At 41.0% G+C, this 15,364-nt stretch overlaps 1 long non-coding RNA gene across 1 annotated transcript; it reads left to right on the forward strand.

Annotated features, from left to right (window-relative positions):
* The first annotated feature begins 12,711 nt into the window (after positions 1 to 12,711).
* On the forward strand, positions 12,712 to 13,362 carry LOC131234834 (uncharacterized). The gene is made up of 3 exons (XR_009165796.1): positions 12,712 to 12,807; positions 12,975 to 13,021; positions 13,082 to 13,362. It is a non-coding gene; the product is annotated as an uncharacterized LOC131234834 (long non-coding RNA).
* The last annotated feature ends 2,002 nt before the right edge of the window (positions 13,363 to 15,364 follow it).

Here is a 15,364-nt window from a genome sequence, read left to right on the forward strand (position 1 = left end):
GTGTTTTAGAAGATCTTTAATAAGATATATTAATATTTTGATGATCTTTAATAAGATATATTATTCTCTTGTGGGATCTTACTAAGAAGAATAAAATAAAAGGAAGAGATTTATGTCCACATATTTGTAGCATTTGGATTTTTTTTATTTTTTTTTAAAGATGAGAATTTTATTAAAAGAATAGGGCCAAAAAATAGAGAATGAAGAAAGAAGAAGGAAAAAAAAAACTACAAAACCAGCCCCCAAGTTGGCAGATGAGCCCAAGAAACAATCTAAGGGGCCCAATCCCTAAACATAACTAAAACCCTGAAAAAAAAAAAAAAAAAAAAAAACCTTCGAAACGCTAATATTCCTAAAACAACGAATATTTCCGTCTGGCCACACTGCCCATAAGACTGCGAGGAGAACGACACGTCATTTTCTCTTTCCAATGGCTCCTCACATGCTAGCAACAAAAAAGGTGATCGACAGAATAAGGCATGGCCCATTGCACTCTAGCCAATCGCAGGACACTCCACCAAATATTGGAGATGAAAGGGCAGTGAATAAACAGATGATCCACTTACTCCTCATCCCGAGGCATAGAAGACAAATTCAGGAGAAAAAAGCCCCGCTTCCTCACATCGTCTATTGTCAAAATTCTATTCCAACCGACCAGCCATCCAAATGCCGCTACTTTTGGGGGGACTCCGTAAGACCATAACAGGCCCGTGTGACATAATGCACTAGAAGCAGCAGGGGCCGCCAAAGATCTATAAAGGGACTGGACGGAAAACTCTCTTGAGGTCACTACCAACCACCACAAGAAATCATCCTGATTTTGGGATGACATAAAAACTTACAGATGAAGGCGGAGAGAGTAAACTCTTTGGCTTTGGAATCTGAACGGTTTCTATAGAAGGGTGGAAGCCAAAAATGTCCTCCATGATCGTAAACAGAACATTTACTAACCAAAATATTTGGGTCCTGAGCAACTGCAAAAAGGGATGGAAAGGATTCAACAAGCGAAGGGAAGCTACACCAAAAGTCTAGCCAAAATCTAATTCTCGAGCCATCCCCAAGGGAGAAATGCACTTTATCAAAAACTAATAGTGCTTGCCGTACCTTTCCATAGCCAAGAAGCTCTATACATAGTGGTAGCTTTAGTCCACCACCCTTCAGTTGAAACACCATATTTTGCAGCTATGATCTGGCGCCACAAACTTTCTCCATTCCAAATCTCCAAACCCATTTCCCACAAGAGCTTTATTACAATCTTGATATGGGTTTTCTTAATTTAGAGTAATTGAGTTTTTACATCTATGCGCCTTTGTAGATGTTGTGTGGCAATGAAGATTGGAACGAAGAAAGGTGTGAGTTTAGGGAGAAAGCATTCTCTAGTAGAGGGAGAAAAAATGCATTCTCTAGTAGAGAATGAAATTTAAAAAAAAATAAAAAATCAACGCTTTTAAACTGTGTGATGCATGCAAAAATCCATTCTTCTCATTTCTTCTTTCCTATCCATCCTACATCACCACTACAATGAGAACCTGCCTTATTTGGGGTTTTCTTCCAGCCTTTCCTGCCTCCTTGTTGATGTGGCTGTCATGTTGGCTGATTTCGACCCCCCAAAACAATCAGCTCTTGCTGGCATGAGTCCACTCATTTAGAAACCTACTATATATGCAAGGTTAAAGAGCCATATTTGTGACAAGGTGTTCTGTGTGGTATCGATGGGCATAACGGTGCCCACCGCTACCGATACGAATACGCCCCGTATCGGGTGATATGGGGTGTGTAATGGTGCAAAAAATTATGGAAAAATATCCATTAAATCCAGAATATTCTAAATATTCTAAATATACATTCATTTATAATTTGGAACATGTTTATGGTGGTGTAACGGTCCACTCTTTGGTGAAAAGTTGTATTAGACTGCTCAATGAATTTATGAACCTGATAAGCTAGTATTGGCTAGAGATCTTTTATATTTAATTATCTAACTTTATAATATCAATATGAATTAATTAGAATGAATCTAATACCAAAATATCTCATATTTGTAGGTATTGGTGTATTACATATCTTTTGACTTGTGTATATTTTATTTTAACATACAATCTAGGGGCTTTTATGTCCAATTATGTCATATATCTAACAAATTAATATAATTTTTCCAAATAAATCTTAAGAAAAGATTTGAAATTATATTCAAGTAAATAGTGTTATCGATTTAGAGCTGATTTGGTGGACCATTTGATGCCCCAAATTAACGTTAAATTCATGCAATCTATTGGCACTTTTCTCAATAATGGATTGGTGGATTTTATTGTACAGTGAAGAATGAAAAATATCAAATGATCCTATTTCAGAAAAACAAGTGTTTGTAAATTAATGGTGAAAATCAGTTAAATAATTTAATTTTGGAATTGTGACATGGCAACAATAGTGTCATAATTTAATTTATTAATTTTGAGTTAATGTATGCCTCATGGGCAATTTTTACGGCCATGTACATAGGGCCCACCACGATGTGTGTATTGTATATCAATGATATCCATCCATTTTATCAAATCATTTTAAGGCATGCTCTAAAAATGATTTGATCCACGAGGTATGCATAAGCGGTCACTCCTAAACAAATATCCATCTAAAATCAAGTACTCATTGGTAGCTCCTGACGGACTCTCTAACAATGATGTGTACACAACTCTGAAATCCAGGCACTCAGAATAATCCTCTCTGACAAACTCAAGCCCCGTGACTTCGTCACTCATGGAATTGAGTAACGCGACTCGACGACTCAACGCGTTGGCAGACTTATTCTCTACATCAGCCTTCTGCTTAAGCACAAAAGTATACTCTTGAAGGAACTGGACCCACTTGACGTGCCTAGGGTTTAATTTCTTCTGAGAGTTCAAATATCTCAAGGCCTTGTGATCTGAGAACAAGACGAATTTTTGCGTTAATAAATAATGACGCCAGTGGTGCAATGATTGCACTACCGCATAGAATTCTTTGTCATAAGTGGAGTATTTTTACTTCACCTCATTCAGGTTCTCACTAAAAAAGGCGATAGGGTGTCCTTCCTGACTAAGTACTCCTCCTATGCCAACTCTTGACGCATCGCATGTGACTTAAAAAACTTTCAAAAAATTCGGAAGTCGCGTTACCGGAGTTTCTTTCATCTTGACCTTATCTCCTTAAAGGCCTTCGAGGTTGCCTACGTCCATTGAAACTGTATTTTTTTATGCAATCCGTGATGGGAGCCATAATGGAGCTAAAGCCTCAAATGAACCGCCTATAGAAGGTGGCCAAGCCGTGAAAACTGCGCACCTCGTGAATATTGCGGGGTTCAGGCCAATTGACAATGGCTTTGACTTTCTCGGGATCCGCCGACACACCCTCAGCTGATATAACAAAATCTAAATTGATAACACTACTACACATAAACGCACACTTCTTTAGGTTGACGTACAATTTCTCGGCTCTAAGGATCCTACAAACTTGCCTCAAATGGTTGAGGTGTTGCTCCTTGGTCATGCTATAAATCAGGATATCATTAAAGTAGACGACCAAGAACTTCCCTATGAAGGGCCTCAACACTTGGTTATCACACGCATGAAGGTACTTGGGGCATTAGTCGGCCCAAAAGGCATGACTAGCCACTTGTATAACCCATCCTTCGTCTTGAAGACCGTCTTCCACTTATCACCAGGGCATACACAGATTTGATGATAACCACTTTTGAGGTCAATTTTTGAGAAGATAGTAGCGTTGGTCATCATATCCAACATGTCATCAAGACACGGTATGAGAAATCGATACTTGGCTGTGATTTTGTTGATGACCCTACTACCAATACACATCTTCCATGTGTCATCCTTCTTAGGTGTATGAAGGGCGGGCACAGCACACGAGCTCATGCTCTCTTAAATGAAACTCTTTTCTAGGAGCTCTTCAATCTGTCTCTTCATCTCTGCATGGTCCTTTGGGTTCATTCTGTAATGAAGGAGGTTTGGTAGAGTCGCCCTAGAGACTAAATCAATGGCGTGATGTATATCCCTCATAGGGGGAAGCTCATCCGGTAGATCTGCAGGAAAGATATAATGAAACTCATCCACTACCAGAATAGTCTCAGTGGGTAACTCTACACTAGCCTCTGGTGCACTCTCTAGCCACAAGGGTGAACACTATCGAGTTCGACTCAGTCTCTCGCTTAAAGTCCTTGACATTTAGAATATGGAGAGGTTTACACTTGGACTTCAATTCCTTCAATTCTTTTGAGCCACTTACATCACTCTGTATAGTGGACTCCTTTCCAGTCATATTCTTGGGTGGAAGTGGATTTAGTTTGACTTTCTTGCCCTCAAACCAAAATATACACATATTTGAATGACCAAATATGGTGACATCTCTGTCATAGAGCCAAGGCGTACCTAGAATGATATGGCCAACATCCATGGGAACAACATCACACCAAAGTGTGTCTTTGTATGATCTAAACTGAATAGGAACAAGATAATGGTGCGAGACTGGAATGAAAGTTTCATCAACTTAAGACACTCTATGGGGTTGAGGATGGGCCTTAAGCTTTAAGCCCAAACGGCTCACAGTACCAGCTGATGCTAAGTTTGCACAACTACCACTATCCACGATCATCTTGCAGCTCTTATCACCACATTTTGCGTAAGTATAGAAGATCGTGTTATGGTACAAATCGTCGGTGTTCTTGGCTTGTACAAAGGCGCAACACACAATTGCGAGGGTCGCAAACTCTTGCGCTCTCTCTTCCTCATCGCTAGGGGTTTCTGCTGGCTCATATTCTTCCTCCTCACTGTCATTCTCTGGGGGCATTATTTCTACTTACCCATCAATAAGGAACACCTTGGTGCCCTCTTTCGTGCTACATTGGTGGGCAAAGTGACCAAATTCCTAACATATAAAATACCTAGTCGCATCACTTTTGGGCAATCTAGACCCGACAACTCCTTTACCCTTATCATCTTTGGGCCTAGACTGAGAACTACTAGAAGGTTTGGATTGATATCCAGTGCTAGGCTTAGCCCCAAAAAGGTTAGCCTTAGCGCCAAAATCATGAAACTCAAACCGCCTTCCCATAAATGCTTCGAGGTATTACTCGACCTCCAACACTACTTGATATATCTGTTCAAGAATGTCTATATCCTTAGCAAGCAACTCTCTTCTAATGTCAGAACGGAGGCCCGTTTTAAATTGAACAAGAGTGAGTACGGGATCCTCATCAACTTCATACCAGGTCAAGTACTCTTCAAACTTTTTAATGTATTCAGCCACACTCATGGAACCTTGTCGAAGAGACTGTCATTCTTCAACCAACCTCAGGTGATAGGAAAAAGAGAAGTACTTTTCCTTAAGAGTTTCTTTCATTTCTCCCCAATGGATTATTGGGGGCTCCCTCAACCTTTTTTTCTTTCACTCCACAGTAGCCAAAAACCTCTTTATTTGGCCCACAAGCTTCATCTTGGTAAATCGGACTCAACAAGTATCGGACATGTCGTACCACTTAAAATAGTGGTCCATATCCGTCAACCAATCTAGAAAACCTTTAGGGTCCAAGTGGCCATCAAACGTAGGAGCCTCTACTCTAACTTCCTGGAGGAGTCGCGCATCTGGGTCATAATGATCATAATGCCCCTCGTGTGGTGGGTGCACGGGTGCGCCCATGACTAATTCCTTGGCCACTCCCATTCTTTTTTCTATCCTCCTGACCACCTACCTTATATTGAGCATCTTCCCCAATGGTGGGGTTTACCTGGGCAGAGGTCTCTAGTTGGGTACCATGTACATTAAGTTATTCAAAGCGTTGGTCAATACGTTGTTCCAAGCACCTACCCAAAGAGTCAAACTATCGGGTTATGTTGCTCATTGACTTTTGCAATTGCTCCATGTTTAGCATAGGGTGCAAACCAAAACCATGACCAGTACATATGGGCATACAACTACTCACTCAACTCAAAGACCCTCAAATATAACTATATGCACCTAAATGAGACTAAATGATCTTATAGGACTATATGAGGAAAAATACACAATGCTACTAAAATTTCAGCAACATAACTGGCCAAACAGTTTGTTAACAGAAAATTTAGCTATGAAAATTAGGGATTTTCTGATAACAGAAAATTCAGCAGCCCATGTTGTGAATGATGGGTCCTAAACAGCCCTATATGATGAGACTTAATGCAAAATCGACGTGAATAAACTAAACCCTAAAATGCAATGCATTCCCCAATGAAAACCTAAGCTCTAATATAAAATTTGATGCAGGACATGAAATTAATATGACATGCAAGATTTCAAGCTATATATCATACCAATTTTAAATAATCACAGAATTTCACATCCCACATACGATCAAACATTCAACAAGGAGAATCTACGGGGGTCCAAGCCTACACACGTTTAAGGTTGGATCAAATAAAATTATAAACTAAACAATGCCCAAAGGACTATAAGATTCATCGACTCTTGGAAAGGATTGTTCCCCAATTCAAAAGAATCACTATGTTATTGCGCAGCACGCCAACAACACTAGTGAACCAAGATCCAATCTCTGGTCTCACCCACAAAATGATAAATAGGAAGAAATATAATCTAGAGATAGAATCAAAGTATACTAAGCAAACCACAAGACATAATATACGTGGAAAAACCCTAACAAGGGTAAAAAACCATGGGTGCAAACTTCCACTATGAAGAAAACGGAATTATAAGTAATATACTAACCCTTTCCCCTTGGATGTATAGAAAAAACTCTTTGCATATACCTTAGAATATATTAGAATAGCCTTAAGGACTCATATTTATAGTTTAGGCAACTTCCTTTCGTACGTATGCGAAAACCGCCTCAAATTTACGCAGTTCGTGTAAAATCCATGTAAGAATCTGCGTAGACTCGACTAGTCGAGAGAGGTCTCGACTGGTCAAGCGGACCACTCGACCGGTTGAGCACCACAGACACCAAAAATTGCAGCACACTGGACTTTGAGTCAAGCAAGCCCTCAACTGGTTAAGCAGCGCGTCCAAATTGGCTCCATACCCAAAAATCTCCCACTTGGAGACACATCACCATAATCCTTCCTCTTCTATATCTGGAGTGCACCATCTCCCCGTCTTCAAGCTTGAAGACCAATCAAAGCTGAACAGAGCTTCAGTTTCTCCTGTGTGACCACCTTGGTCAGCATATCCATACGATTCTCACTTATATGGATCTTCTCTAGAGCAATCGACCTATCTTTCAATAACGAACATATGAAGTGATATCTGATGTCAATATGCTTGGTCCTTGAATGAAAGGCTGAATTCTTAGCCAAGTGTATTGCACTCTGACTGTCACTGTACAGCTTGCAATCTGCTTACTTCTTTTCCAACTCTTCCATGAAACCTTGCATCCCCACCATCTTCTTGCACGCTTCTGTAGCTGCAATATATTTTGCTTCCATTATGTTGATGGATACTATCTTCTGTAACTAAGAGACCCAACTGACTATAGCACTACCCAAAGTAAAGATATATCCTATAGTACTTCAGTACTTCTTCTGCTATCGATATCTCCTACCAAATATGAATCTACGTAGCCTTGTAGCTTGATTTCTGATCCTCTATAACACAACCCTACATCCACAGTACCTACCAGGTATCTAAGGATCTACTTCACAGCTTCCCAATGTTCCTTCTCGGGGTTGTTCATGAACCTACTAACAACTCCCACTACTTGAGCAATATCTGGTCTCGTGCTCACCATAACATACATGAGGCTCCCAATAGTTAATCCACAACTTTCGTCATGTAGTCCTGTTCCTCCTGCATTTTTGTACCTTGCTCGTTAGGAAGCTTGAAGTGGTTGGCTAATAGAGTGCTAACCGGCTTAGCACCTCCCATATTGAATCGATCAACTATATACTCTATATGTGAAAAAACTAGTTTCTTATTTTCCCTGTCATGCTTTATCCTCATGCCTAGGATTTATTTTACAGTTCCTAAATCGTTTATGGCAAATTCTCTAGAAAGTTGTCTTTTGAAATCTGAGATGTCCTTCATGCTTGATCCGGCCACAAGTATATCATCAACATACAGAAGAAGGATGATGTACGACATATCAAACTTCTTCAAATAGCAACAGTGGTCTGTAAGACATCTCCTAAAACTATTTCCCGACATGAAACTGTCGAACTTCTTGTACCACTGCCTCGGGGCTTGCTTCAGGCCATATAGACTTTTCTTCAGTCTACACACCTTGTTTTCCTTTCCTGGTGTCATGTATCCTGTCGGCTGATGCATATATATATATATATATATATATATATATATATATATATATATATATATATCTTCTTTAAGGTCCCCATGAAGAAAGGCTGTCTTAACATCTAACTGCTCTAGATGTAAGTCCTCTGTAGCCACTATACTCAAGACCATGCAAATTGTAGACATTTTTACCATACGTGAAAATATTTCAGTGAAGTCGATACCTGCCTTTTGTTGGAACCCTTTCACAACCAATCTAGCCTTGTATCGTTTCGAACCATCGTGCTCCTCCTTAAGTCTATAAATCTATTTGTTATGAAGAGCTTTCTTACCCTTAGGTAGATTGACTAGCTCCCTCGTATGATTGGACTCAAGAGAGTCCATCTCATCATCCATGGCCTGCTCCCACTTAACCTGTGTATCTAGCTATAATACCTCTTCAAAACACTCTGGTTCACCATTATCTATCAGTAATAGATAATGTAAGGAGGGTGAGTATCGGACCTTGGGTCTCCTCTCCCGAGTAAACCGCCTCACAACCGGTGTCTATGGCTTTGCCTCATTATACTCTTGTGCATGCTCATCCTGTGGTACTGTAAAACCCGTATCCGTTAACACTTCTAATTCTACGAATTCTTTCTCATCGGCCTTATTTTGCTGCACACTGTCCGTATGCATCACTTTTACATTGAAGACTACATCTTTTCTTCTGTTGATTTTTCAGTTCTCTGTATCCTAAAACCTGTAGCCAAAATCATGCTGCCCGTAGCCTATAAACATGCACTTCCTGGACTTCGCATCCAGCTTGTTTCTGTGCTTTACATCAATATAAACATATGAAGTGCAACCAAACACTTTGAGATGTGCAAGGTTCACTTCTTTCCTAGTCTACATTTCTTCTGGTAGCCAACCATCCAACGGTGCCGAGGGACTTCTATTGATGAGATATGCGACAATATTCACAGCATCTGCCCAAAATGTCTTAGACAACCCTGCATGTAACCTCATGCTCATGGCGCGCTCAAGGATAATCCTGTTAATGCGCTCAGCCACACCGTTCTGCTGTGGTGTCCTTAGATTCATTTTCTGATGTTTGATTTCATTTATTGTACAATACTCCTCAAACCTCTTATCACAGTATTCTCCCCCATTATCTGATCTAAGACATTTTACTGTTTTACCTGTCTCATTTTCTACTATTACTTTCCACTTCCTAAAGACGTCAAATACATCATTTTGTACTTTAAGAAATAGACCCACAGTTTTCTACTAGCATCATCAATAAATGAAACAAAATAACGTGAACCACCAAGAGATGATACCTGTGCTGGTCCCCACACATCAGTGTGTACAAGCTCCAACAGATGCGTCTTTGGAGTGCGTCCTGTTTTCTTGAAGCTTACTCTCTTATGCTTGCCATACATGCAGTCCTCACAAAATTCCAAGTCATAGACTTCAGCCCTGATAGCTTCCCTTTTGACAATAGCAATTTCATCTCTTTCTCACTCATATGTCCCAACCTCTGATGCCATAACTGCCCATTCACTCCAGTTGATGCGACTGCGAGTGAACTATACGATCCTAAAGTCACATACAAAGTGCCTTTCTTCTTGTCTCGAGATATTACGAAGGCACATTTTGTGATCTTCTAGAAATCACTAGTGAAGGTCGTCACATATCCGGTATCGACCAATTGCCCCACTAAGATCAAGTTCCATTTCAAACTCGGTACATGTCTGACATTCGTCAATTTCAAAACCATTCCGTCTTTCTAACTTATATGAACGTCTCCCTTTCCAACAATACTGCACGGCTCATCATCACCCAGGTAGACTCTCCCAAAATCACCTGACATATAATCACACAAAACTTTCTTACACGAAATGACATGAAAAAAAGCACACGAGTCAATGACCCAAGACTCATTCCTCACATCAAGAGACAAGATCAACGCCTCTGTGTCACTCTCCTCAGATAGATTCACTGAATCATTCCCGCCTTGAGAGCTTCCTTCTTGTTTCTTAAGCGCCCTGCAATCGCGTTTCATATGCCCCTTCTTCCCGCAATGTCAAAACCCGTATTTGTCTTTAGGTCCCTTGGACTTCTTCCTCAACTTAGAACATCTGTGTTTATTGCCTCATTTGTTCAGTGATCTTCCTCTTCCTTCCACGTTTAGAGCATTCTCCGAATCTCCTGAAACTCCTGATGTCTTTCTTCTAGATTATTTGCTTAGAATTAGACCGACTACATCATCGAACCTCAGTTTTGTTGACCCTGAAGAATTGCTCACGGCAATCACCAAACCATCCCAACTGTCTGGCAAACTGAATAAGATTAATAACGCCCTGACCTCGTTATCAAAAGTGATGCTAACTAATTCCAATTGGCTCGTGACTGTATTAAACTCATTTAGATGTCCAGCCACACTCTCACCATCTAACATCTTCATGTTGAATAGTTGTTTCATAAGATGAACCTTATTGGACACTGAGGGTTTCTCATACATCGTAGTTAAGGCTTACATTAATTCTTTTGTGGTCTTCACCTTAAATATATTGAAGGCGACGCTCTTAGACAAAGAGAGTCGAATTGTTCCTAAAGCCTTCCGATCTAATAAAGACCATTCATCGTCTGTCATGTTCTCTGGTTTCTTCTCTTTTCCTCTTAGAGAAATATAGAGGTCCTTTTGATACAGATAATCCTCCATCTGCATCTTCCAGCAGGCAAAGTTTGAACCATCAAACTTCTCAATTCTAGTCTTCCCTTCTTCCGTCATCGCTCCCACTTGAACTAAACTAATAGCTCTGATACTAGTTGTTGCGCAGCACGCTAACAATGCTAGTGAACCAAGATCCAATCACCGGTCTCACCCACAAAATGATAAACGGGAAGAAATATAATTTATAGATAGAATCAAAGTATACCAAACAAACCACAAGATAGAATATACATGGAAAAACCCTAACAAGGGTAAAAAACCACAGGTGCAAACTTCAACTATGAAGAAAACGGAATTACAAGCAATATACTAACCCTTTCCCCTTGGATGTATAGAAAAAACCCTTTACATACACCTTAGAATATAGTAAAATAGCCCTAAGGACCCTTATTTATAGTTTAGGCAACTTCCTTTCGCATCTCTGCGAAAACTGCCTAAAATTTATGTAGCCTGTGTAAAATCCACGTAAGAATTCGCATAACCTCGACTAGTCGAGAGAGGTCCTCGACTAGTCAAGCGGACCACTCGACCGGTCGAGCATGGGCCTCGACTAGTCGAGCACCACAGACACCAAAAATTGCAGCACGCTGGACTTTGAGTCGAGTAAGCCATCGACTGGTCGAGCAGCGCGTCCAGATTGGCTCCACACCCAACACATGTTTCAATTTGGGGAAAGTCTAAGGTTTGCGAGTTTGAAAAAACTTCAAATTTGGGAATCTATATTATTAAGGTTAGGGATTTAAGGTGAGAGAGGAGAGGAATAGAGGAGAGAGAAGAACCTGGGATGGTCTACACGTGTGGACAGCAGCTCGGCCCAGATGCACGTGCGTGGGTCCCTGTCCGCACGTGTGGGGGCCACGAAACAGGAAATGAACACCTAGGGTGTGGCCGACCAGGGGTGGCCCACTCACACACCAAATCTCACGTCGATCTGCTGTCTAGTTTGTGCGTGGTGCTCTGCTGAAGTTTCAGCCCCCGTGGAGGGCTAGAATCTAAAAATCTACTATAGAGAAAAACTTGGGTACCAAAAGGGGTGAATTTAAAGATGGGAGGGCTGTGGGAGATGATGGATGTGGAGTGTAAGAGATGGAAACGATTTGGGATGGTTGTGGCTTCGTGCCATAATAGTTAGCCCTTCGAAGAAAGGAGGGTTTCACACCTAATTAGATTCTTCAACTCAAAGAACTAGAGAAGAATAAAAAAACATAAAATTTTATTCATAAACTTCAATGAAAAATACCTACATGGGATTGCCTATTTATAAGAAAACCCTAAATCCCAAAAGCCGCGCCATGTGCGCACATTAATACTTAGAGACGAAGTAACAAAAATAATAACTAATCAATGCAATTAAAACCGTTTATGATGTTTATAATAACTATAATAACTAAAACTCAAAAATCCTATATCATTTAGGGTAGTGAGCCACAATCATGAGATCCAATGGTGGAATCCGCATGATGATAGGGTCTACTCCAATGCTCTATAGCACAACTCCCTAACTAGGAGGTCCTCCATAGATGTTGTCGTCGATCCAGATCGATAGTGGGGTCTTTCTCCTCCTTAAGTATGTGCGTAGGGTGGAGGGCGTGCGCATGCGCATGATGTCCCCATCAATATTTGGATGAGCAAATTATGTTATGAACTTTGCTACCTAATGTTTCTTGATTATGCTAACTCTTGACATATACTGCCTCTCCAGGATAAGCAAGTAAGGTCAGGGTCAGCAAAAAGTGCTGACGGCAAGATTCTAGCAGAGCATAAGAAGAAAGAAAGAGAAGCGGCAAAGCAGGGAAAACAACCATTTTATCTTAAGAAATGTTTGCTCGCTCTCTCTCTCTTACACACACATATACATGCCCGCATGCGTGCACACAGAAGTGTGCATGGACACCCACACACACAAGACAGGACTTGTCCCATATGACACCCACACACACAAGACGGGCTACTTGTCCCATAGCATAACTAATTTCTGGCTCTGCAGCCGTAGTACGGGAACGGAAGCTAATTGGGAAGTACAATCATCTCAAGGTATATGTGAAGTGGAGAAGGAGAAATTTTATTATTTCCCCTTTTTCTTTAATTCTTCAGGCAACAGGCAAGCTTGAGGACTTCATTGAGAAGCGGAGAAGGAGAAATGCTGCAAAGGACCGCCACCATATGCCCTACCGTCGGGCACATGATAGTGAATAACTACAAGGGCTTCAAATGCTGCCTGTTTAATGAGTGCTTAAATCTGTGTTCCTATCCTTTCTTAGTGATAATGCATCTGATTTACTTCCCAAGAGCAATAGAAAAGCCAAATGAATGGAAGGGAAAGTTGAGGTTGAATTTGAAATTATTCATTGGGGTTTATGGAGGAGAAACATGTTGATGGCGGCTTAAATTTGGGTTTTGGCTTATAAACTTACCTATTTCTACATTATGTTTACTTTTATAGGAATACAAACATCAGAGTTGGATCCCACTAGCTGCCACCTTCTAGGACGTGCTTACGCGTTGACCATGCAGCATGCACGTTGTTTGCGCAATCCGCAGCTGCATTCGTGTGTGTGTGTGTCTATATATATATATATATATATATATATATATATAGAGAGAGAGAGAGAGAGAGAGAGAGAGAGGAATACACGTGGGTACTTCGTGGTAGGTACCTGCCAAAGCTCCGTGGGCCATGATGAAAGAGAGGTAAATCAAGGAAAGAGATTATTTCCTTTTTCTATGGCCCACTATAGTTTTGGATCAAGGTAAAAGTTGGGTCCTTAAAGTTTCATGGGGTTCGACATCAGGTGGACGGTTCAGATTTTGAGCTCATTTTCTAAAAAATTTGTTCCCAAAAAGTTCTCATGAGAACTAGTCAGAACTGATGTGCAGCTGAGCATTCCTCTCTCTGACCTAAGATGGTTTTGATGGTTGGAAGGGATACAGGTGGCTCACTTGGTTTTTGGGTCCACCATGATCAGTGAATCATATTCAGGGTTCAGATGAGCCAATAGATGTCTTGCACAGATGGTGGACCCCATTGATGTGGGCCAACACAAGTTTTGGTTCAAACAATTTTTAGTTAGTTTCATTGGCTCATTTTTTTAATCCGATTTGCGATCTTGCGGGGCCCACATTTGGCTATGGAATACCACTCCCCGATATTCTTGTATATGTTGGAATATTTGGTTAATTAAATAGACTATTAAAAATCGAGACCCAAAAAAGGAAAATAAATTTCGAGAAAGAAGAACTTATTGAATTGAGTCGAGGCGTGACTGAGTCACTCGGCTTGAAATTGAATTTGCTCCCCTTGGACAGCGTCCCAAGTGCAACAGGTTTCCAGAGCAATCGACCTTCAGGATACAACGAGTATGACCCGGTCCCAGCGGTGCACTCACTGTACACGGGCTCAAACCACTTACAGTATAATCCGAAAGTGCTGAGTTAACTTAGCGATGAACTCAGTAAAATTCTTAAAATTGTATCAGAGAGAGTTTTATAAGAGAGATAATAATTTCGTATATTTAAAACTGAAATTGGTAGTCTTTCTTTATATAGACTCCGAAGTGGTGCATAAGCACCCTTTACAAAAGGTTAGGTCCGTTGGATTTAAACCCAACAGGGGCGACCAACCGGAAGGGATGCATCTCTCTGGTTTAAAACGAAAAAGCGCAAGTGCGAGACATTCTCGCACATACAGTCCTACGAGTACCCATACACACACACCCACGCGAGTACACTCACACCGCACCCGCACCCGCACCCGCGCCCACGCCCACGCCCGGCCCGGCCTGTCCCTTCGCATCGCGTCGCGCACGCGCACGCACACACGCACACGGACACTGACTCGGACTCGGCTCGGCTCTGCACGGCATGGCTCGGCTCGGCAAGCGCGCGCGTGTGTGGTAAATGGCATAGATTAGAGCTATTGACATAGCCCCCCCACAGGACCAAATTCACATGCCCCTTGAAAGGGGCTCAAGCCCTAGGCAAAAAGACTATCTTATATACAAGATAGTTTACCTTTTCAAATCCGATGTGGGACAAAACCCACAACACAAAAGTACCAAAGCTTTTTAAATGTGGAGGGAAATTACCGAAAATTTAAAAATTCAAATTTTAATATTATTTTAAAACAAAATATAACAATCCCCCACATGTTTTAAAATAAAATTCTTTCAGATTAAAGCGTAATAGTTGTGCAATGGTGCCGGTGTCACTATAGACTTGAACCGACATTAGAGTAAGCAAGACAGGTCTACAGGAATCAGGTGACACCATAGTCTTAAACCTGAATCCTTTTAATGTAGATCGCAAGTACATGCCACTCACACAACTCTTGCTCTGCAAGTGATTCTACGGTTCGATGCGTTTCGGTCATACACCATC

This window comes from Magnolia sinica, chromosome 19 (genome assembly GCF_029962835.1).
Source record: "Magnolia sinica isolate HGM2019 chromosome 19, MsV1, whole genome shotgun sequence".
In the NCBI taxonomy this organism is placed as follows: Eukaryota; Viridiplantae; Streptophyta; class Magnoliopsida; order Magnoliales; family Magnoliaceae; genus Magnolia; species Magnolia sinica.